Source organism: Ranitomeya imitator, chromosome 3 (genome assembly GCF_032444005.1).
Source record: "Ranitomeya imitator isolate aRanImi1 chromosome 3, aRanImi1.pri, whole genome shotgun sequence".
Taxonomy (NCBI): domain Eukaryota; kingdom Metazoa; phylum Chordata; class Amphibia; order Anura; family Dendrobatidae; genus Ranitomeya; species Ranitomeya imitator.
This window is the reverse complement of record NC_091284.1, coordinates 775,860,488-775,885,914: the sequence shown is the minus strand read 5'-3', so window position 1 is coordinate 775,885,914 and position 25,427 is coordinate 775,860,488.

Here is a 25,427-nt window from a genome sequence, read left to right as displayed (position 1 = left end):
ACCGGCAAAGGCAAAAGCAACCCACTAGCGCGGGAACAGCAAGGCTTGGCCCGGGTGCAAGTCCCACAGGACTGCACAAAAGCACGGACATTGCGCGACAAGGAAGGCCACCAAAAGGACCTAGCAACCTAATCTCTGGTACCAAAAATCCCAGGATGACCAGCCAACACTGAACAATGAACCTCAGAAATTACCTTACTTGTCCATCTATCAGGAACAATCAGCTTCCCCATTGGACAGCGGTCAGGCCTATCAGCCTGAAATTCCTGAAGCACCCGCCGCAAATCAGGGGAGAGAGCAGAAAGAATCACCCCCTCCTTAAGAATGCCAACCGGCTCAAGGACTCCAGGAGAATCAGGCGAAAAACTCCTAGAGAGGGCATCAGCCTTAACATTCTTAGATCCCGGAAGATACGAGACCACAAAATCAAAACGGGAGAAAAACAGGGACCATCGAGCCTGTCTAGGATTCAGCCGCTTGGCCGACTCGAGGTAAATCAGATTCTTATGATCGGTCAGGACCACAACACGGTGGTTTCGCTCCCTCAAGCCAATGTCGCCACTCCTCAAACGCCCACTTCATAGCCAACAACTCCCGATTGCCGACATCATAATTGCGTTCCGCAGGCGAAAACTTTCTGGAAAAAAAAGCACACGGTTTCATCAAAGAGCCATAAGACTCCCTCTGAGACAAAACGGCCCCTGCCCCAATCTCAGAAGCGTCGACCTAAACCTGAAAAGGAAGAGAAACATCCGGCTGACGCAACAGAGGGGCAGAAGTAAATCGGCATTTAAGCTCCTGAAAGGCCTCAACAGCCTCAGAGGACCAATTCGTCACATCAGCGCCTATCTTCGTCAAATCAGTAAGGGGCTTAACCACATAGTAACATAGTAACATAGTAACATAGTTAGTAAGGCCGAAAAAAGACATTTGTCCATCCAGTTCAGCCTATATTCCATCATAATTAGTGTTGAGCGATACCTTCCGATATCGGAAAGTATCGGTATCGGTTTGGATCGGCCGATATTCAAAAAATATCGGATATCGCCGATACCGATACCCGATCCCAATGCAAGTCAATGGGACCAAAATATCGGAATTAAAATAAACCCTTTCTTTCCTTGTAGGTTCATTCTACATGAAGGAAAACAACTAAGAATAATGTAGGATGTATGGGGGAGGTGGCGGAGACATTAAAGGCAATGAGGATTAGTCCAATCAAATAGAATAGCATGATTTTTTTTTTTTTTAAAGACGTTCGGATTGAAAAAGATATTGACTATGTAAATTTTTTTTATTTTGTCAGATATTGATGTTTCACTATTCCACGACCTTCCCCTTCTTTTTTTTTCCTTTTCCCACACTTTCATCTTCATCATCATCAGCATCTTTGACATCAACTTCTTCACCTTATTCATCTTCTTCTTCATCTTCTACCTATATTTTTTTTTTATTACATTCTTCATATTCATTTTCTTCAACTATTATTATTCTTCCTATTCTACATATTCTTTTTATTCCACTGTTATTATTCTTCCTATTCTACTTCTTCATCATATTCTCATTTGTGACAGGCATTCCCGTAGTTGTTATCTATAAAAGTTGGAAGATTACACCTTCCGTTCTGCCAGTCACAAAAGTTACATTTGTCCGCGTTCAGTTTGGCCTGCAGCATCAGGCTTTATCCAGGGGCACCACGAGGAGGAACGGACTCACCCCCATACACTGCTTAGTCTTCTTCTGCATATAATTGAGATAATATCTTTTGCTCTGATATTAAGTCTTATGCTTAATGTTCTTCTGCTCTTTGTTCTGCAGCCTCTTGTTCTTCTGCTTCTCGGTCTTCCATGTTGTCGTCTCCAGGGTCGTCGTCTCCAGTGTCGTCATCTCCGCCGTCGTCGTCTCAGCCGTCGTCGTCTCCGCCGTCGTCGTCTCCGCCGTCGTCGTCATCGGGGTGGTCTTCCGGGTCGTCGTCATCGGGGTGGTCTTCCGGGTCGTCGACGTTAGGGTCTTCAACTTGGAAATGTAGCAGAAGGTACAAGAAGGCTGAGAAAATGCCAAGAACCAGCTGATGGAACTGGAACTCGGATGGCTACCCGAAGGTTCAAGAGCCTATGGAACTACCGAGGACCAGCTGACGTTACTGGAACCCGGTTATTAAGCAGGAGGTACCCGTGCTAAAAAGCACTACCAAGGACTGCCTGACGTTGGCGGAACTCGGATACCCAGAAGGAGGCACCTAAGCCAAAGGCTCTGCCCGGAACCAGCTGACGTTACTGGAACCAGGATGGGGAGCAGAAGGTACAAGAGCAAAAGACACTGCCGAGAACCAGCTGACGGTACTGGAACCCGGATGGGTAGCCGAAGGTCCAAGAGCCAATGGAACTACCAAGGACCAGCTGACGTTACTGGAACCCGGTTACTAAGCAGGAGGTACCCGTGCCTGAAAGCACTACCAAGGACCACCTGACGTTGGTGGAACTTGGATACCCAGAAGGAGGCACCTAAGCCAAAGGCTCTGCCCGGAACCAGCTGACGGTACTGGAACCAGGATGGGGAGCAGAAGGTACAAGAGCAAAAGACACTGCCGAGAACCAGCTGACGGTGCTGGAACCAGGTGGTGGACCCGAAGGCCCACAGGAGAGGAGAGAACAGCTAGGTCGCGAGGCAGCCGCAGTTACCGAACCCCAACAGTCCTACAGGGGGAGCTGGGCCTACTGGCACTACAGAACCAGCCTTGACTACCAGTTCACGCAGCCCACATAGGAAGCTCCTAAACTGGAGGCACCCTGGAGTTGGCTAACCCGACCGCACCACGACGAGGCAAGCATAGGTGTCTCAGTGAGCTTGACACAACCCGGAAACAGCTGACGGTGCTGAAACCAGGTTTGGCACGAGGGAGTACCTGTGACAAAAACACTGCCGAGAACCAGCTGGCGGTGCTGGAACCCGGATGCGTTGCCCCAGTGTGCAAGAGCCAATGGCACGACCGAGGACTAGCTGACGGTGCTGGAACCCGGTTACTAAGCTGTAGGTGCCCGCGCTTAAAAGCACTACCAAGGACCGCCTGGCGTTGGCGGAACTCGGATACCCAGGAGGAGGCACCTAAGCCAAAGGCTCGGCCCAGAACCAGCTGACGGTGCTGGAACCAGGTGGTGGACCCCAAGGCCCACAGGAGAGGAGAGAACAGCTAGGCCGCGAGGCAGCCGCAGTTACCGAACCCCAACAGTCCTACAGGGGGAGCTGGGCCTACTGGCACTACAGAACCAGCCTTGACTACCAGTTCACGCAGCCCACATAGGAAGCTCCTAAACTGGAGGCACCCTGGAGTTGGCTAACTCGACCGCACCACGACAGTGCAAGCATAGGCGTCTCAGTGAAGTTGACACAACCCGGAAACAGCTGACGGTGCTGAAACCAGGCTTGGCACGAGGGAGTACCTGTGACAAGAACACTGCCGAGAACCAGCTGGCGGTGCTGGAACCCGGATGCGTTGCCCCAGTGTGCAAGAGCCAATGGCACGACCGAGGACTAGCTGACGGTGCTGGAACCCGGTTACTAAGCTGTAGGTGCCCGCGCTTAAAAGCACTACCAAGGACCGCCTGGCGTTGGCGGAACTCGGATACCCAGGAGGAGGCACCTAAGCCAAAGGCTCGGCCCGGAACCAGCTGACGGTGCTGGAACCAGGTGGTGGACCCCAAGGCCCACAGGAGAGGAGAGAACAGCTAGGCCGCGAGGCAGCCGCAGTTACCGAACCCCAACAGTCCTACAGGGGGAGCTGGGCCTACTGGCACTACAGAACCAGCCTTGACTACCAGTTCACGCAGCCCACATAGGAAGCTCCTAAACTGGAGGCACCCTGGAGTTGGCTAACCCGACCGCACCACGACGAAGCAAGCATAGGTGTCTCAGTGAGCTTGACACAACCCGGAAACAGCTGACGGTGCTGAAACCAGGTTTGGCACGAGGGAGTACCTGTGACAAAAACACTGCCGAGAACCAGCTGGCGGTGCTGGAACCCGGATGCGTTGCCCCAGTGTGCAAGAGCCAATGGCACGACCGAGGACTAGCTGACGGTGCTGGAACCCGGTTACTAAGCTGTAGGTGCCCGCGCTTAAAAGCACTACCAAGGACCGCCTGGCGTTGGCGGAACTCGGATACCCAGGAGGAGGCACCTAAGCCAAAGGCTCGGCCCGGAACCAGCTGACGGTGCTGGAACCAGGTGGTGGACCCCAAGGCCCACAGGAGAGGAGAGAACAGCTAGGCCGCGAGGCAGCCGCAGTTACCGAACCCCAACAGTCCTACAGGGGGAGCTGGGCCTACTGGCACTACAGAACCAGCCTTGACTACCAGTTCACGCAGCCCACATAGGAAGCTCCTAAACTGGAGGCACCCTGGAGTTGGCTAACTCGACCGCACCACGACGGGGCAAGCATAGGCGTCTCAGTGAAGTTGACACAACCCGGAAACAGCTGACGGTGCTGAAACCAGGCTTGGCACGAGGGAGTACCTGTGACAAGAACACTGCCGAGAACCAGCTGGCGGTGCTGGAACCCGGATGCGTTGCCCCAGTGTGCAAGAGCCAATGGCACGACCGAGGACTAGCTGACGGTGCTGGAACCCGGTTACTAAGCTGTAGGTGCCCGCGCTTAAAAGCACTACCAAGGACCGCCTGGCGTTGGCGGAACTCGGATACCCAGGAGGAGGCACCTAAGCCAAAGGCTCGGCCCGGAACCAGCTGACGGTGCTGGAACCAGGTGGTGGACCCCAAGGCCCACAGGAGAGGAGAGAACAGCTAGGCCGCGAGGCAGCCGCAGTTACCGAACCCCAACAGTCCTACAGGGGGAGCTGGGCCTACTGGCACTACAGAACCAGCCTTGACTACCAGTTCACGCAGCCCACATAGGAAGCTCCTAAACTGGAGGCACCCTGGAGTTGGCTAACTCGACCGCACCACGACGGGGCAAGCATAGGCGTCTCAGTGAAGTTGACACAACCCGGAAACAGCTGACGGTGCTGAAACCAGGCTTGGCACGAGGGAGTACCTGTGACAAGAACACTGCCGAGAACCAGCTGGCGGTGCTGGAACCCAGATGCGTTGCCTTGCCTATTAAAGATTGTCTTCCTAGAGCCCCAACTAGTGGTGTTGGAGCAAAGGGTAAGCAGGGGGAGATGAGTGTAGGCCGAAGCCTGCACTGGAGGCAGCTTTGTGTCTGCGTTGCGTTTGCAGGACACTTTGCCGGCTACACACTGGGGGAACAGCTGGCGTTGCTGAACCCCACTAACACAATGGCGTGTGTTTTTCTCTGTGCAGCTAGCACTTGCGGGCAAAAACTAGCGATGTTAGAGCCCGTGTTGAAGCAGGAGGAGGAGGAGAGGAGCAGAGTGTAGGCCGAAGCCTAGTTGAACCAATTTCAAAGGAAACCTTTAACCCCCCCCTCAGGTGTTACAAAGTACAAGAGACACACCTTGTGCAGTATTAATGCTGCACAAGTGAAAGGTTGCTCTATTAATTTGTCTACTTGCACACGCTGAATGAAAGACATACACAATTTACCCCATTCTACAGTCAAACTGTAGTGGATGCGTGAGTTGGTTTTTTGATGAGACGCAGCACAGGTGTCCAAAATAACGCCTTGGTGCTTGGCGCAGCTTCCTGAGCGTTGTTATTTGCTGTACAGGAGTCTGCGCTCTTGTGTTATCCCTTGGCAATGCCCTGTTAGCGCTGCCCATCTTATGACATCATTTCATGTTGGCCCGTGCGGTTAACGATGGCCATAAATCCCAGACCCCCAGTGTCTTTTCATAAAGCCACACTGCGGTGCTGGGATTCGTGGCCTTGAGCAGTAAATATTTTGGCCGCTCACACACGTCCTTACACCTGCTTCAGACTGGGCGGCCTCTGCTGATCCCTTCTCGCATGCCGCGGCCATGAGGCTGCACAGTCTGAAGAAGGCGGAAGGAGATGAGTTAAGACAGGCGAAGATATGCACTGCTCGTGCCCATCAATCACACCCTCGCAGTCAAAATAATTAAGACAACGAGGAGCATTTTATTCAGGCAGGGCGGACGAACAGGCGCAAGTAGCCAACCAATGATGTCAGAAGACGGGAAGCGCTACCAAGGGGGGTGCTGCGTATCATTAGAAAGGAAAGTCACACCTCAGGGACAGTGGAATGGTCTCAAAGAGACACATTTTGTACGTGTTGAGTTCCACGTGGGCAAGGAGAAAACATCAGCCACCTTGTACAAATGCAGCAGTACTGCTGTACAAGGTGGCTGTTATACATAGAAACACCTGGGGGTGGGGGCCAGGCTCCCTTCAATTTCAGTTCATGTGCCTGCGTGGCGTTTGCAGGTCACGTTGCAAGCTGCACAGCAGGGGAACAGCTGGCGGTGCTGAACCCCACTAACACATTGGCTGGTGTTTTTCTCTGTGCAGCTAGCATTTCCGGGCAAAAACTAGCGGTGTTTGAGCCCAAGGTCAGCAGGAGGAGGAGGAGAGGAGCAAAGTGTAGGCCGAAGCCTGCACTGGTGGCAGCTTTTGGTCGGTTGTGCCAGCGTGGCTTGTGCTGGACACGATGCCGGCTACACAGCGGGGGAACAGCTGGCGGTGCTGAACCCCACTAACACATTGGCTGGTGTTTTTCTCTGTGCAGCTAGCATTTCCGGGCAAAAACTAGCGTTGTTAGAGCCCAGGGTCAGCAGGAGGAGGAGAGGAGCAGAGTGTAGGCCGAAGCCTAGTTGAACCAATTTCAAAGGTTACCTTTAACCCCCCCTCAGGTGTTACAAAGTACAAGAGCCACTCCTTCTGCAGCATTAATGCTGCACAAGTAAAAGGTTGCTCTATTAATTTTTCTACTTGCACAAGCTGAATGCAACACGTAGACTATTTAGCCCATTATACTGTTAATCAGTAGTGGAGGCGTGACTTGTCTTTTTAAAGAAAAGCAGCACAGGTGTCGAAAACAACACCTTTTTGCATGGGCGCAGCTTCCTGAGCGTTGTTAGTTGCTGTACAGGAGTCTGCGCTCTTGTGATCCTTTGGCCATGCGCTGTGAGCGCTTCCTGTCTTATGACCTCATTTCATGTTGGCCGTTGCGGTTAGCGATGGACATGAATCCCAGACCCACAGTGTGTTTTTAAAAAATCACACTGCGGTGCTGGGATTCGTGCCCTGGTGCACTAAATATGTTTGCCGCTCACACATGTCCTTACACCTGCTTCAGACTGGGCGGCCTCATCTGATCCCTTATCGCCTGCCGCGGCCATGAGGACACCCAGTCTGAAGAAGGCGGAAGGAGATGAGTGAACACAGGCAAACATATCCACTGCACATGCCCATCAATCACACCCTCGCTGTCCAAAAAAATAAGACACCGTGGGGCGTTGTTTCGAGCAGGGGAGATGCACAGGCGCAGCCAGCTAACCAATGATGTCAAAAGACGGGCAGCGCTAACAAGGGTGGTGCTGCGTGTCATTACAAAGGAAAGTCACACCTCAGGGACATTGTAATGGTCTCTAATGAGACACATTTTGTACGTGTTGAGTTCCACGTGGGCAAGGAGAAAAAGTCAGCCACCTTGTACAAATGCAGCAGTACTGCTGTACAAGGTGGCTGTTATACATAGAAACACCTGTGGGTGGGGGGCAGGCTCCCTTCAATTTCAGTTCATGTGCCTGCGTGGCGTTTGCAGGTCACGTTGCAAGCTACACAGCAGGGGAACAGCTGGCGTTGCTGAACCCCACTGACACATTGACTGGTGTTTTTCTCTGTGCAGATTGCATGTCCGGGCAAAAACTAGCGGTGTTAGAGCCCAGGGTCAGCAGGAGGAGGAGGAGAGGAGCAAAGTGTAGGCCGAAGCCTGCACTGGTGGCAGCTTTTGGTCGGTTGTGCCAGCGTGGCTTGTGCTGGACACGATGCCGGCTACACAGCGGGGGAACAGCTGGCGGTGCCGAACCCCACTAACACATTGGCTGGTGTTTTTCTCTGTGCAGCTAGCAGTTCCGGGCAAAAACTAGCGGTGTTTGAGCCCAGGGTCAGCAGGAGGAGGAGGAGAGGAGCAAAGTGTAGGCCGAAGCCTGCACTGGTGGCAGCTTTTGGTCGGTTGTGCCAGCGTGGCTTGTGCTGGACACGATGCCGGCTACACAGCGGGGGAACAGCTGGCGGTGCTGAACCCCACTAACACATTGGCTGGTGTTTTTCTCTGTGCAGCTAGCATTTCCGGGCAAAAACTAGCGGTGTTTGAGCCCAGGGTCAGCAGGAGGAGTAGAGGAGCAGAGTGTAGGCCGAAGCCTAGTTGAACCAATTTCAAAGGTTACCTTTAACCCCCCCCTCAGGTGTTGCAAGGTACAAGAGCCACACCTTGAACAGCATTAATGATGCACAAGTCAAAGGTTGCTCTATTTAATTTTGCTCCTTGCACACGCTGAATTAAACACGTACACTATTTAGCCCATTATACTGTCAAACAGTAGTGGAGGCGTGACTACTAGTCTTTTTAAGGTGACGCAGCACAGGTGTACAAATTTACACCTAGGTGCTGTGCGCAGATTCCTTACCGTTGTTATTTGCAGTACAGGAAACTGCGCTCTTGTGTTATCCCTTGGCAATACCCTGTTAGTGCAGGCCGTCTCATGACCTCATTTCATGTTGGCCGGTGCGGTTAACGATGGCCATAAATCCCAGACCCACAGTGGCTTTTCCTAAAGTCACACTGCGGTGCTGGGATTCGTGGCCTTGTGCAGTAAATATGTTCGCCGCTCACACATGTCCTTACACCTGCTTCAGACTGGGCGGCCTCAGCTGATCCCTTATCGCATGCCGCGGCCATGAGGCCGCACAGTCAGAAGAAGGCGGAAGGAGGGGAGTGAAAACAGGGGAACATATGCACTGCTCGTGCCCATCAATCACACCCTCGCAGTCAAAATATATGAGACAACGGGGGGCGTTGTGTCGGGCAGGGGGGACGCACAGGCACAGCCAGCCAACCAATGATGTCAGGAGACGGGCAGCGCTAACAATGGGGGTGCTGCGTGTCATTAAAAAGGAAAGTCACACCTCAGGGACATTGTAATGGTCTGTAATGAGACACATTTTGTACTTGTTGAGTTCCACGTGTGCAAGGAGAAAAAGTCAGCCACCTTGTACAAATGCAGCAGTACTGCTGTACAAGGTGGCTGTTATACATAGAAACACCTGGGGGGGTGGGGGGCAGGCTCCCTTCAATTTCAGTTCATGTGCCTACGTGGCGTTTGCAGGACACGTTGCCAGCTACACAGCAGGGGAACAGCTGGCGGTGCTGAACCCCACTAACACATTGGCTGTTTTTTTTATCTCTGTGCAGCTAGCATGTCCGGGCAGAAACTGGCGTTGTTTGAGCCCAGGGTCAGCAGGAGGAGGAGAGGAGCAAAGTGTAGGCCGAAGCCTGCACTGGTGGCAGCTTTTGTTCTGTTGTGCCAGCGTGGCTTGTGCTGGACACGTTGCCGACTACACAGCAGGGGAACAGCTGGCGTTGCTGAACCCCACTAACACATTGGCTGGTGTTTTTCTCTGTGCAGCTAGCATTTCCGGGCAAAAACTAGCGGTGTTTGAGCCCAGGGTCAGCAGGAGGAGTAGAGGAGCAGAGTGTAGGCCGAAGCCTAGTTGAACCAATTTCAAAGGTTACCTTTAACCCCCCCTCAGGTGTTGCAAGGTACAAGAGCCACACCTTGAACAGCATTAATGATGCACAAGTCAAAGGTTGCTCTATTTAATTTTGCTCCTTGCACACGCTGAATTAAACACGTACACTATTTAGCCCATTATACTGTCAAACAGTAGTGGAGGCGTGACTACTAGTCTTTTTAAGGAGACGCAGCACAGGTGTACAAATTTACACCTAGGTGCTGTGCGCAGATTCCTTACCGTTGTTATTTGCAGTACAGGAAACTGCGCTCTTGTGTTATCCCTTGGCAATACCCTGTTAGTGCAGGCCGTCTCATGACCTCATTTCATGTTGGCCGGTGCGGTTAACGATGGCCATAAATCCCAGACCCACAGTGGCTTTTCCTAAAGTCACACTGCGGTGCTGGGATTCGTGGCCTTGTGCAGTAAATATGTTCGCCGCTCACACATGTCCTTACACCTGCTTCAGACTGGGCGGCCTCAGCTGATCCCTTATCGCATGCCGCGGCCATGAGGCCGCACAGTCAGAAGAAGGCGGAAGGAGGGGAGTGAAAACAGGGGAACATATGCACTGCTCGTGCCCATCAATCACACCCTCGCAGTCAAAATATATGAGACAACGGGGGGCGTTGTGTCGGGCAGGGGGGACGCACAGGCACAGCCAGCCAACCAATGATGTCAGGAGACGGGCAGCGCTAACAATGGGGGTGCTGCGTGTCATTAAAAAGGAAAGTCACACCTCAGGGACATTGTAATGGTCTGTAATGAGACACATTTTGTACTTGTTGAGTTCCACGTGTGCAAGGAGAAAAAGTCAGCCACCTTGTACAAATGCAGCAGAACTGCTGTACAAGGTGGCTGTTATACATAGAAACACCTGGGGGGGTGGGGGGCAGGCTCCCTTCAATTTCAGTTCATGTTCCTGCGTGGCGTTTGCAGGAAACGTTGCCAGCTACACAGCAGGGGAACAGCTGGCGGTGCTGAACCCCACTAACACATTGGCTGGTGTTTTTCTCTGTGCAGCTAGCATGTCCGGGCAGAAACTGGCGTTGTTTGAGCCCAGGGTCAGCAGGAGGAGGAGAGGAGCAAAGTGTAGGCCGAAGCCTGCACTGGTGGCAGCTTTTGTTCTGTTGTGCCAGCGTGGCTTGTGCTGGACACGTTGCCGACTACACAGCAGGGGAACAGCTGGCGGTGCTGAACCCCACTAACACATTGGCTGGTGTTTTTCTCTGTGCAGCTAGCAGTTCCGGGCAAAAACTAGCGGTGTTTGAGCCCAGGGTCAGCAGGAGGAGTAGAGGAGCAGAGTGTAGGCCGAAGCCTAGTTGAACCAATTTCAAAGGTTACCTTTAACCCCCCTCAGGTGTTGCAAGGTACAAGAGCCACACCTTGTGCAGCATTAATGCTGCACAAGTAAAAGGTTGCTCTATTTGTTTTGCTCCTTGCACACGCTGACTAAAACACGTACACTATTTAGCCCATTATACTGTCAAACAGTTGTGGAGGCGTGACTTGTCTTTTTAACGAGACGCAGCACAGGTGTCAAAATTTTCACCTAGGTACTGGGCGCAGATTCCTGAGCGTTGTTATTTGCTGTACAGGAGTCTGCGCTATTGTGATCCCTTGGCCATGCGCTGTGAGCGCTTCCTGTCTTCTGACCTCATTTCATGTCGGCCGTTGCGGTTAGCGATGGACATGAATCCCAGACCCACAGTGTGTTTTCAAAAAATCACACTGCGTGGCTGGGATTCGTGGCCTTGTGCAGTAAATAGGTTTGCCGCTTACACATGTCCTTACACCTGCTCCAGACTGGGCGGCCTCAGCTGATCCCTTATCGCCTACCACGGCCAGGAGGCCGCACAGTCTGAAGAAGGCGGAAGGAGATGAGTTAAGACAGGCGAACATATGCACTGCTCGTGCCCATAAACCACACCCTCGCTGACAAAATAAATATGACAACGAGGGGCGTTGTTTCTAGCAGGGCGGATGCACAGGCGCAGCCAGCTAACCATGATGACAAAAGACGGGAAACGCTACCAAGGGGGGTGCTGCGTATCATTACAAAGGAAAGTCACACCTCAGGGACAGTGGAATGGTCTCAATGAGACACATTTTGTACGTGTTGAGTTCCACGTGGGCAAGGAGAAAAAGTCAGCCACCTTGTACAAATGCAGCAGTACTGCTGTACTAGGTGGCTGTTATACATAGAAACACCTGGGGGGTGGGGCCAGGTTCCCTTTTAATTTCAGTTCCTGTGCCTGCATGGCGTTTGCAGGTCACGTTGCCGGCTACACAGCAGGGGAACAGCTGGCGTTGCTGAACCCCACTAACACATTGGCTGGTGTTTTTCTCTGTGCAGCTAGCACTTCCGGGCAAAAACTAGCGGTGTTTGAGCCCAGGGTCAGCAGGAGGAGGAGAGGAGCAGAGTGTAGGCCGAAGCCTGCACTGGTGGCAGCTTTTGTTCTGTTGTGCCAGCGTGGCTTGTGCTGGACACGTTGCCGACTACACAGCAGGGGAACAGCTGGCGGTGCTGAACCCCACTGACACATCACCTAGTGTTTTTTCTGTGTAGACAACACTTCCAGGTGGCAACTGACAGTGTTGAAACCCAGGGAATCAAAGAGGAGCAGAGTGTAGGCCGAAGCCTGCAGTGGAGCAAGTTGAAAGGGAACCTTTAAACCCCCCCCCAGGCATTTGTTGCTGAAAGAGCCATCTTGTACAGCAGTAATACTGCACATGGAAAATGGTTGTTCCGAAAATTATGCTCCTTGCAAACGCTGAAGTACACACTCATATAATGTGTCCCCTCACACCGTCAAACCATCCCGGAAGTGGGACTTTCCTTTGTAATGTGACACAGCACAGCCGTCATTCCAACCCCCTTGGTGCCGGGCGCCACCTCCTCAACGTTGTTTGGTTCTGTCACGGAGCCCGCGCTGTAATGTTATCCCTTGGCCATGCACAGTTAGCGGTGCCCGTCTTCTGACATCATGTAGGTGTCAGGCTGGCAGTGCCTGTGCGTCCAAGCTGCCCGAGATCCAACCTTGCAGTGTCATCTAATGTAGTCCCACTGCGGGCCAGGGATCCATGGGCATGCGCAGTGCATATCATCGCCTCTCACTCACCTCCTTCCTGCTTCTTCAGACTGTGCGGCGTCACGGCCGTGGCATGCTATTAGGGATCAGCTGACGCCGCCTAGTCTGAAGAAGCGTGAAGAAGGGGAGTGAGAGGCTAGTATATGCACTGCGCATGGCCATGGATACCAGGCCCACTGTGGGATCACATTAGACGACACTGCGAGGTGTGATTTCGGGCAGCGTGGACGCACAGGCGCAGCCAGGACGACAACAAATGATGTCAGAGGACGGGCAGCGCAAACTGTGCATGGCCAAGGGATAACATAACAGCGCAGGGTCCATGACGGAATCAAACAACGCTAAGGAGGCAGCGCACGGTGCCAAGGGGGTAGCAATGACGGCTGTGCTGCGTCACATTACAAAGGAAAGTCCCACCTCCGGGACGGTTGGACGGTGTGAGGGGACACATTACATGAGTGTGTAGTTCAGCGTTTGCAAGGAGCATAATTTCAAGAGCGACCTTTCCCTTGTGCAGTATTAGTGCTGCACATGGTGGCTCTTTCAGTAACAAACGCCTAGGGGGGGGGGACAGGTCCCCTTACATTTTAGTTGTGCCAGCGTGGCGGTCGCATGACACGTTGCCGGATACACAGCTGGGGATCAGCTGACGTTACTGAACCCCAATAACAGAGGAGCGACTGTTGACTGTGCACACAGCACTTCCAGGCACCAACTGGCGGTGTTAGAGCCCAGGGACAGCAGGAGGAGCAGATTGGAGGTATTGCCGCACACACAGCTGGGGATCAGCTGACGTTACTGAACCCCAATAACAGAGGAGCGACTGTTGACTGTGCACACAGCACTTCCAGGCACCAACTGGCGGTGTTAGAGCCCAGGGACAGCAGGAGGAGCAGATTGGAGGTATTGCCGCACACACAGCTGGGGATCAGCTGACGTTACTGAACCCCAATAACAGAGGAGCGACTGTTGACTGTGCACACAGCACTTCCAGGCACCAACTGGCGGTGTTAGAGCCCAGGGACAGCAGGAGGAGCAGAGGAACAGAGTGTAGGCCGAAGCCTGATTGGAGCAAGTTGAAAGGAAACCTTTAACCCCCCCCCCAAGACGTTTGTAGCTGAAAGAGCCATGTTGTGCAGCACTAAGGATGCAAAAGGAAAAGGTTGCTCTTTTAATTATGCTCCTTGCAAACACCGAAGTAAACACTAAAAATGTGTCCCTTTATACCGTTAAACCGTTCCGGAGGTGCGAATTTCCTTCGTAATGGGACACAGCACAGCTGTCATTCCTATCCCCTTGATGCCGTGCGCTGCCTCCTCAGCGTTGTTTTAAGCTGTCACGGAGCCTGCGCTGTTCTGTTAGCCCTTGGCCATGCCCAATTAGCGCTGCCTGTCTTCTGACATAATTTGGTGTCAGGCTGTCAGTGCCTGTGCGTCCACGCTGCTCCAGATCCCACCTCGCAGTCTCATCTAACGTAATCCCACTGCGGGCCTTGGAACCATGGGCATGCACAGTGCATAACCTCGACTCTCACTCCCCTCCTTCCCTCTTCTTCAGACTGTGCGGTGTCACGGCCGTGGCATGCTAGGGATCAGCTGACGGCGCACAGTCTAAAGAAGGCGGAGGGAAATGAGCGAGAGCCCGAGGGGAAGATATGCACTGCGCATGCCCATGGATCCCAGGCCCGCAGTGTGACTCAATCAGAAGACACTGCGAGGCGGGATCTCGGGCACCGCGGCCGCACAGGCGCAGCCAGCCTGACACCAAATTATGTCAGAAGACAGGCAGCGCAAATAGGGCATGCCCAAGGGATAACAGAACAGCGCAGGCTCCGTGACAGCTTAAAACAACGCTGAGGAGGCAGCGCATGGCACCAAGGGGGTAGGAATGACGGCTGTGCTGCGTCACATTACGAAGGAAAGTCCCAGCTCCGGGACGGTATAACGGTATCAGTGAACACATTTTATAAGTGTTAAGTTCTGCGTGTGCAAAGAGCTAAAAAAAAAAAGCTACCTTTTCCTTGTGCAGCATTACTGCTGCACAAGATGGCTCTTTCAGTAACAAACGACGGGGGGGGGGGGACAGGTTCCCTTACATTTAGGTTGTTGTGCCAGCGTGGCGGTCGCAGGACACATTGCCGGCTACACAGCTGGGGATCAGCTGACGTTACTGAAACCCAATAACACTGGGTCGTATGTTTTTACTGTGCAGCCTGCACTTCTGAGCCGCAACTGGCGGTGTTGGAGCCCAGGAATAGCAGTTCAGGTGGTAGAAAGATGAACACAGCAGGAGACCTGGATGACACCCAATTACTTAATCAGGCAGAGGAGTGGCAAATTCCTGCGAGATCCAGGCCTGGTTCATTTTCAGGAAAGTAAGCCGGTCAACGTTATCGGAGGATAGTCGCATGCGACGGTCTGTTAGTACACCACCTGCGGCACTAAAGACACGTTCCGATAAGACACTAGCCGCAGGGCAAGCCAGCACCTCCAATGCATACTGGCTTAGCTCTGGCCATGTATCCAGCTTAGAGACCCAAAACTTGAACGGGGAAGAGCCGTCTGGGAGTACAGTAAAAGGGCAAGCCATGTAGTCTGTCACCATCTGACGGAACCGTTGCCTCCTGCTGACTGGAGCCGCCGGTGATGGTGTAGACATTTGGGGCGGGCACACAAAAGTGTGCCAGAGTTGTGCCATACTGGGCTTGCCTTGGGCAGAGGCACTGCTTCTGCTCCCTCTTTGGGCAGAGCCTCCCCCACTGCCTCGACGCACTGAGCTGCTTTGTAAAGCACTAGCAGCACTCCTCTCAGTTGGACAGGAGAAGATGATGGAATTCACCAGTGTGTCGTGGTACTCCCGCAATTTACGCTCCCGGGTCAACGCAGGGATGAGGTTTTGGACGTTGTCCCGGTAGCGAGGATCGAGGAGGGTGAACACCCAATAATCAGGCATGTTGAGAATGTGGTCGATGCGGCGGTCGTTTCTCAGGCACTGCAGCATGAAATCCACCATGTGCTGCAGAGTGCCAACTGGCCCAGAAACGCTGTCCCCTGCTTGAGACATGATCTCTGCCCGCTCGTCATCACCCCACCCTCGCTGTACACACTGACCACTGGACAATTGTGTCGCTCCCTCCTCTGGACGGAGCTCTTCCTCCTCCATTGACTCCTCCTCATCCTCCTCACAAATTGGCCCCTGCGTACCCCTTTGTGAGGAACCACGTGGCGCTGACTCTCCAGAAGCTGATGGAAAAGGTGACTCCTCATCCTCCACCTCTTCCACCACATCATCCCTTAACCCTTGCAAAGTTTGCTGAAGCAGGCAGATAAGGGGGACAGTCATGCTGACTAGTGCATCATCTGCACTTGCCATCCGCGTGGAATAATCAAAAGGACGCAAAACCTGGCAGACGTCCTTCATAGTGGCCCACTCTGTGGTTGTGAAGTCTGATCGGCGCTGACTGCGACTTCTTTGCGCCTGATGCAGCTGGTACTCCATAACTGCTTGCTGCTGCTCACACAACCGCTCCAACATATGTAACGTGGAATTCCACCGGGTAGGTAGGTCACATATGATGCGGTGTTCCGGAAGGCGGAATCGGCGCTGCAGAGCAGCAATGCGGGATCTGGCCAAGCTGGAACGCCGCAAGTGAGCACACTCTAGGCGGACCTTGTGCAGCAGGGCATCAAGATCCGGATAGTCCCTCAGAAAACTCTGCACAACCAAATTGAGCACATGTGCCAGACATGGGATGTGAGTGAGGTTGCCAAGGGCCAAAGCTGCCACCAGATTTCGGCCATTGTCACACACTACCATGCCTGGCTGGAGATTCGCTGGCAGTAACCACACATCGCTCTCCTGCTTTATGGCATTCCAGAGCTCCTGCGCTGTGTGGCTTCGATGCCCCAATGAAACTAGTTTCAAGACGGCCTGCTGACGTTTGGCCACGGCTGTGCTCATGTCGGTCATAGGTAAACGTTCACGGGTCCATGTGGGGGTGGACTGTGACGGATCCTGCAGAGAGGAATCAGAGGAACTGGTGTAAGAGGAGGAGTCGATGCGTACAGACTGGATTCCTGCAATCCTTGGAGTGGGCAGGACACGTCCTGCGCCACTCGCACGATCTGTACCTGGCTCAACAACATTAACCCAATGGGCAGTGAGGGAAACATATCGCCCCTGTCCATGCTGACTGGTCCACGCATCGGTGGTGAGGTGGACCTTGCTACTGACGGCGTTCAGTAGCGCATGTTTTATGTTTGCCTCAACATGCCTGTGCAGGGCAGGGACAGCCTGCCTGCTGAAGTAAAAGCGGCTGGGCACCTTGTACTGTGGGACTGCCAATGCCATCAAGTCACGGAAGCTGTCAGTCTCCACCAGCCTGAACGAGAGCATTTCCAGGGACAACAGTTTGGCAATGCCTGCATTCAGAGCCTGTGCTCGGGGGTGGTTGGCCGAGAATGCCCGCCTTTTCTCCCATGCCTGTACTACCGATGGCTGTAGAGTAGACTGGGAGTGTGAGGATGACTGGGAAGGTGGTGCTGTGGGTGGAATTACACAAGGTCTCTGGGAGGAAGCCAAACCAGCTGTGCGTGAGCTGGAGGAAGAGGCAACACGAGCTGAAGAGGTGGTAGCTGCCGCTGTTGGTTGGCCTACATCTTCAGTGTGTTTCTGTAACTCCACCGCGTGCCTGGTCCGCACATGTTTCCACATATTTGTGGTATTGAGGTTGCTGACATTTTTCCCTCTTTTTACTTTATGATGACACAGCTTGCATTTGACAAAACAAATGTCATCTGCAACTGTGTCAAAAAAGGACCAGGCACTGCAAGTCTTGGGAGCGCCCTTTTTGGCTTTGGAAAGAGACAGGCTCCTAACGGGTGCCAAAGTGGAGGCTACAGGCTCCGCAGTCTTCCCCCTCCCTCTCCCTCTTTGGCCCGTAAGAGGAAGCTCTTCCTCTGAGCTGCTCCCACCACCTTCCTGTTCCTCACGCCACGATGGGTCAAGGACCTCATCATCTCCACTACCCTCTGCCACCAACTGCTCCTCCTGGGTAGTCTCAGCAGCACAGTACGCACGAGAAAGCGGCACCTGAGTTTCATCATCAGATGCGTACTGCGCTGTGGTCACCGGAGGCACTGGCCCACCTGCCTCTTCAGAGTCAGAGAGAAAAAGGTGTTGGGCATCACTGCACACTGCCTCTTCTTCCATTTCTCCAATGCTGCTTGGCTGGCCCCCTGTTTCCAAGCCAAGAGATTCAGAGAACAGAAGTAGAGACGGCTCCTGTCCTGGGCTCTCTGACTGCCTGGCCAATTTGGCAGGTGGTGAAGAGACAGATGGCTGCTCTCCAGTGCTCTGTGCCTGAGAGGATGTGGCACTAACTGAAGTCGATGCCGAGGCGTTAGCTGCCATCCACCCGACAACGGCTTCAATTTGGTCTTCACGCAGCAGCGGTGCACGGCGCTCTCCGACAAAGCTGCGCATGAAGGACTGTTCCCTGCTGAAACTGAGTGACGACGAGTCACCGGCGCCCGCAGCAGGCACAGAATCACCACGTCCTCTCCCTGCTCCTCTCCCTGCTCCGCGCCCACGCCCACATGCCTTACTCCCTGCCCTCTTCATCTTGGTTGACAGATAAAGATAAGCAGAAAAGTACTAAGGCCTTAGTGTGCTTATTCCTGTAATGCTCCTCCTAACAGGTGTAAGAAACACTAATGTTGTAAATTGTGGACTAAACTTTATTATTTTTCAAATGTGGCCTACACAAGTGTTAAGTTGTGTTTGGTGAACTTAACTTTTTTTTTGGTGCAGATCGGGCTACAGAGCTAGTTTAAATCACACGGAGACCGTGCAGACAGCCGTAAACGGCGCTGCAAGGCCAAAAAACCCTCCTCTAGGTTATCCTATATAGTGTTTTTCCACTATTTAGCTGGATACAAGTGGAAAGACACTAATAGGAATTTTTTTTTTCAAATTTTAAACTGGCTGCACTATTTGAAAAAAAGGAAATTGTTTTTCAAGGTATGAGGCAGTAACGCACCCTGAGCTGAATCCAACCGGCTATGGCTGCACACAGACTACAGGGCGAGCTGCGCTCACACAGAGACCGTGCAGACAGCCGTAAACGGCGCTGCAAGGCCCCAAAAAAAACCTCTAGGTTATCCTATGTAGTGTTTTTCCACAATTGAGCTGGAGACTGGTGGAAAGACACTAATAGGAATTTTTTTTTTTCAAATTTTAAACAGGCTGCACTATTTCAAAAAAAGGAAAATTTTTCTCAAGGTATGAGCCAGTAACGAACCCTGAGCTGAATCCAACTGGCTATGGCTGCACACAGACTACAGGGCGAGCTGGGCTCACACGGAGACCGTGCAGACAGCCGTAAACGGCGCTGCAAGGCCAAAAAACCCTCCTCTAGGTTATCCTATATAGTGTTTTTCCACTATTTAGCTGGATACGAGTGGAAAGACACTTATAGGATTTTTTTTTGTCAAATTTTAAACAGGCTGCACTATTTGAAAAAAAAGGAAAATTTTTCGCAAGGTATGAGCCAGTAACGAACCCTGAGCTGAATCCAACCGGCTATAGCTGCACACAGACTACAGGGCGAGCTGGGCTCACACGGAGACCGTGCAGACAGCCGTAAACGGCGCTGCAAGGCCAAAAAACCCTCCTCTAGGTTATCCTATATAGTGTTTTTCCACTATTTAGCTGGATACGAGTGGAAAGACACTAATAGGAATTTTTTTTTTCAAATTTTAAACAGGCTGCACTATTTGAAAAAAAGGAAAAATTTTCTCAAGGTATGAGCCAGTAACGAACCCTGAGCTGAATCCAACCGGCTATGGCTGCACACAGACTACAGGGCGAGCTGGGCTCACACGGAGACCGTGCAGACAGCCGTAAACGGCGCTGCAAGGCCCAAAAACCCCCCTCTAGGTTATCCTATGTAGTGTTTTTCCACAATAGAGCTGGAGACTGGTGGAAAAACACTAATAGGAAATTTGAGAAAAAATGTGCAGCAGGCTGCACTAAGAGCAAAAAAGAACAACTGTGTGAGGCAGTGTGAACCCCCCCTGAGCTGAATACAACCGGGTATATGGCTGCACACAGACTACAGAGTGAGCTGCACACACACACACACACAGAGACCTTGCAGAACGCTGTTAAAACAGCGCTGCAAGGCAAGAGCAAGGTGAACAGTGAAGAACACACAGCGTTTTGCTAAATTAGCCTTTGGAAAGGAAAATAAAGCAATTAGCAAGCTCAACTGGCCCTCAGTTAGAACACAGCGTCCTGTCCCTAACTGAAATCACAGCAGAGTGAGCGCAAAATGGCGGCAGCGCTTTTTTATAGTGCAGAGTGACATCATTTCAGCAGCCAATCCCAGCCTTGCCAGTACTTACATGCCCACCATGCTAAACAGGATGTGCCCACACTTTCATTCATTCCTCATTGGCTGCTGCGTTCAATTTGAATTCTGGGAACTTCCGATTCCGGTATCCGATACGCGGGAAGTATCGGAATTCAGTATCGGAATTCCGATACCGCAAATATCGGCCGATACCCGATACTTGCGGTATCGGAATGCTCAACACTAATCATAATAAATACCCAGATCTACGTCCTTCTACAGAACCTAATAATTGTATGATACAATATTGTTCTGCTCCAGGAAGACATCCAGGCCTCTCTTGAACCCCTCGACTGAGTTCGCCATCACCACCTCCTCAGGCAAGCAATTCCAGATTCTCACTGCCCTAACAGTAAAGAATCCTCTTCTATGTTGGTGGAAAAACCTTCTCTCCTCCAGACGCAAAGAATGCCCCCTTGTGCCCGTCACCTTCCTTGGTATAAACAGATCCTCAGCGAGATATTTGTATTGTCCCCTTATATACTTATACATGGTTATTAGATCGCCCCTCAGTCGTCTTTTTTCTAGACTAAATAAGCCTAATTTCGCTAATCTATCTGGGTATTGTAGTTCTCCCATCCCCTTTATTAATTTTGTTGCCCTCCTTTGTACTCTCTCTAGTTCCATTATATCCTTCCTGAGCACCGGTGCCCAAAACTGGACACAGTACTCCATGTGCGGTCTAACTAGGGATTTGTACAGAGGCAGTATAATGCTCTCATCATGTGTATCCAGACCTCTTTTAATGCACCCCATGATCCTGTTTGCCTTGGCAGCTGCTGCCTGGCACTGGCTGCTCCAGGTAAGTTTATCATTAACTAGGATCCCCAAGTCCTTCTCCCTGTCAGATTTACCCAGTGGTTTCCCGTTCAGTGTGTAATGGTGATATTGATTCCCTCTTCCCATGTGTATAACCTTACATTTATCATTGTTAAACCTCATCTGCCACCTTTCAGCCCAAGTTTCCAACTTATCCAGATCAATCTGTAGCAGAATACTATCTTCTCTTGTATTAACTGCTTTACATAGTTTTGTATCATCTGCAAATATCGATATTTTACTGTGTAAACCTTCTACCAGATCATTAATGAATATGTTGAAGAGAACAGGTCCCAATACTGACCCCTGCGGTACCCCACTGGTCACAGCGACCCAGTTAGAGACTATACCATTTATAACCACCCTCTGCTTTCTATCACTAAGCCAGTTACTAACCCATTTACACACATTTTCCCCCAGACCAAGCATTCTCATTTTGTGTACCAACCTCTTGTGCGGCACGGTATCAAACGCTTTGGAAAAATCGAGATATACCACGTCCAATGACTCACCGTGGTCCAGCCTATAGCTTACCTCTTCATAAAAACTGATTAGATTGGTTTGACAGGAGCGATTTCTCATAAACCCATGCTGATATGGAGTTAAACAGTTATTCTCATTGAGATAATCCAGAATAACATCCCTCAGAAACCCTTCAAATATTTTACCAACAATAGAGGTTAGACTTACTGGCCTATAATTTCCAGGTTCACTTTTAGAGCCCTTTTTGAATATTGGCACCACATTTGCTATGCGCCAGTCCTGCGGAACAGACCCTGTCGCTATAGAGTCACTAAAAATAAGAAATAATGGTTTATCTATTACATTACTTAGTTCTCTTAGTACTCGTGGGTGTATGCCATCCGGACCCGGAGATTTATCTATTTTAATCTTATTTAGCCGGTTTCGCACCTCTTCTTGGGTTAGATTGGTGACCCTTAATATAGGGTTTTCATTGTTTCTTGGGATTTCACCTAGCATTTCATTTTCCACCGTGAATACCGTGGAGAAGAAGGTGTTTAATATGTTAGCTTTTTCCTCGTCATCTACAACCATTCTTTCCTCACTATTTTTTAAGGGGCCTACATTTTCAGTTTTTATTCTTTTACTATTGATATAGTTGAAGAACAGTTTGGGATTAGTTTTACTCTCCTTAGCAATGTGCTTCTCTGTTTCCTTTTTGGCAGCTTTAATTAGTTTTTTAGATAAAGTATTTTTCTCCCTATAGTTTTTTAGAGCTTCAATGGTGCCATCCTGCTTTAGTAGTGCAAATGCTTTCTTTTTACTGTTAATTGCCTGTCTTACTTCTTTGTTTAGCCACATTGGGTTTTTCCTATTTCTAGTCCTTTTATTCCCACAAAGTATAAACCGCTTACACTGCCTATTTAGGATGTTCTTAAACATTTCCCATTTATTATCTGTATTCTCATTTCTGAGGATATTGTCCCAGTCTACCAGATTAAGGGCATCTCTAAGCTGTTCAAACTTTGCCTTCCTAAAGTTCAATGTTTTTGTGACTCCCTGACAAGTCCCCCTAGTGAAAGACAGGTGAAACTGCACAATATTGTGGTCGCTATTTCCTAAATGCCCAACCACCTGCAGATTTGTTATTCTGTCAGGTCTATTAGATAGTATTAGGTCTAAAAGTGCTGCTCCTCTGGTTGGATTCTGCACCAATTGTGAAAGATAATTTTTCTTGGTTATTAGCAGAAACCTGTTGCCTTTATGGGTTTCACAGGTTTCTGTTTCCCAGTTAATATCCGGGTAGTTAAAGTCCCCCATAACCAGGACCTCATTATGGGTTGCAGCTTCATCTATCTGCTTTAGAAGTAGACATTCCATGGTTTCTGTTATATTTGGGGGTTTGTAACAGACCCCAATGAGAATTTTGTTACCATTTTTCCCTCCATGAATTTCAACCCATATGGACTCGACATCCTCATTCCCTTCGCTAATATCCTCCCTTAAAGTGGACTTTAGACAAGACTTTACATAGAGACAAACCCCTCCTCCTCTCCGATTTTTACGATCCTTTCTAAACAGACTGTAACCCTGTAAGTTAACTGCCCAGTCATAGCTTTCATCTAACCATGTCTCGGTTATTCCCACTATGTCAAAGTTACCTGTAGATATTTCTGCTTCTAGTTCTTCCATCTTGTTTGTCAGGCTTCTGGCGTTTGCGAGCATGCAGTTTAGAGGATTTTGTTTTGTTCCAATCTCCTCACTGTGGATTGTTTTAGAAATGTTCTTACCTCCCTTCTGAGTATGTTTTCCTGGGTCGTCTTTGTTCGAGTCTAATGTTTTTCTTCCCGTCCCCTCTTCTTCTAGTTTAACGCCCTCCTGATGAGTGTAGCGAGTCTTCTGGCGAATGTGTGTTTCCCAGGTTTGTTGAGGTGTAGTCCGTCTCTGGCGAGGAGTCCATCATACCAGTAATTCACACCGTGGTCCAGGAATCCAAATCCTTGTTGTCTGCACCATCGTCTTAGCCAGTTGTTTGCATCAAGGATCCTGTTCCATCTCCTGGTGCCATGCCCGTCTACTGGAAGGATAGAAGAAAAAACTACCTGTGCATCCAGTTCCTTTACTTTCTTCCCCAACTCTTCAAAGTCCTTGCAGATTGTCGGTAGGTCCTTCCTTGCCGTGTCATTGGTGCCAACATGTATCAGAAGAAATGGGTGGACGTCCTTGGAGCTGAAGAGCTTTGGTATCCTATCGGTCACATCCTTGATCATCGCACCTGGAAGGCAGCATACTTCTCTTGCAGTTATGTCCGGTCTGCAGATGGCTGCTTCGGTGCCTCTCAGTAGTGAGTCTCCCACCACCACCACTCTTCGTTGCTTCTTGGCTGTAATTTTTGCTGTCACTTGTTGCTGTGTGCCCTTTTCTTTTTTGCTTGCTGGTATTGCTTCATTCTTAGGTGTGCCATCTTAGTAACATAGTAACATAGTAACATAGTTAGTAAGGCCGAAAAAAGACATTTGTCCATCCAGTTCAGCCTATATTCCATCATAATAAATACCCAGATCTACGTCCTTCTACAGAACCCAATAATTGCACGATACAACACTGTTCTGCTCCAGGAAGACATCCAGGCCTCTCTTGAACCCCTCGACTGAGTTCGCCATCACCACCTCCTCAGGCAAGCAATTCCAGATTCTCACTGCCCTAACAGTAAAGAATCCTCTTCTATGTTGGTGGAAAAACCTTCTCTCCTCCAGACGCAAAGAATGCCCCCTTGTGCCCGTCACCTTCCTTGGTATAAACAGATCCTCAGCGAGATATTTGTATTGTCCCCTTATATACTTATACATGGTTATTAGATCGCCCCTCAGTCGTCTTTTTTCTAGACTAAATAATCCTAATTTCGCTAATCTATCTGGGTATTGTAGTTCTCCCATCCCCTTTATTAATTTTGTTGCCCTCCTTTGTACTCTCTCTAGTTCCATTATATCCTTCCTGAGCACCGGTGCCCAAAACTGGACACAGTACTCCATGTGCGGTCTAACTAGGGATTTGTACAGAGGCAGTATAATGCTCTCATCATGTGTATCCAGACCTCTTTTAATGCACCCCATGATCCTGTTTGCCTTGGCAGCTGCTGCCTGGCACTGGCTGCTCCAGGTAAGTTTATCATTAACTAGGATCCCCAAGTCCTTCTCCCTGTCAGATTTACCCAGTGGTTTCCCGTTCAGTGTGTAATGGTGATATTGATTCCCTCTTCCCATGTGTATAACCTTACATTTATCATTGTTAAACCTCATCTGCCACCTTTCAGCCCAAGTTTCCAACTTATCCAGATCCATCTGTAGCAGAATACTATCTTCTCTTGTATTAACTGCTTTACATAGTTTTGTATCATCTGCAAATATCGATATTTTACTGTGTAAACCTTCTACCAGATCATTAATGAATATGTTGAAGAGAACAGGTCCCAATACTGACCCCTGCGGTACCCCACTGGTCACAGCGACCCAGTTAGAGACTATACCATTTATAACCACCCTCTGCTTTCTATCACTAAGCCAGTTACTAACCCATTTACACACATTTTCCCCCAGACCAAGCATTCTCATTTTGTGTACCAACCTCTTGTGCGGCACGGTATCAAACGCTTTGGAAAAATCGAGATATACCACGTCCAATGACTCACCGTGGTCCAGTCTATAGCTTACCTCTTCATAAAAACTGATTAGATTGGTTTGACAGGAGCGATTTCTCATAAACCCATGCTGATATGGAGTTAAACAGTTATTCTCATTGAGATAATCCAGAATAACATCCCTCAGAAACCCTTCAAATATTTTACCAACAATAGAGGTTAGACTTACTGGCCTATAATTTCCAGGTTCACTTTTAGAGCCCTTTTTGAATATTGGCACCACATTTGCTATGCGCCAGTCCTGCGGAACAGACCCTGTCGCTATAGAGTCACTAA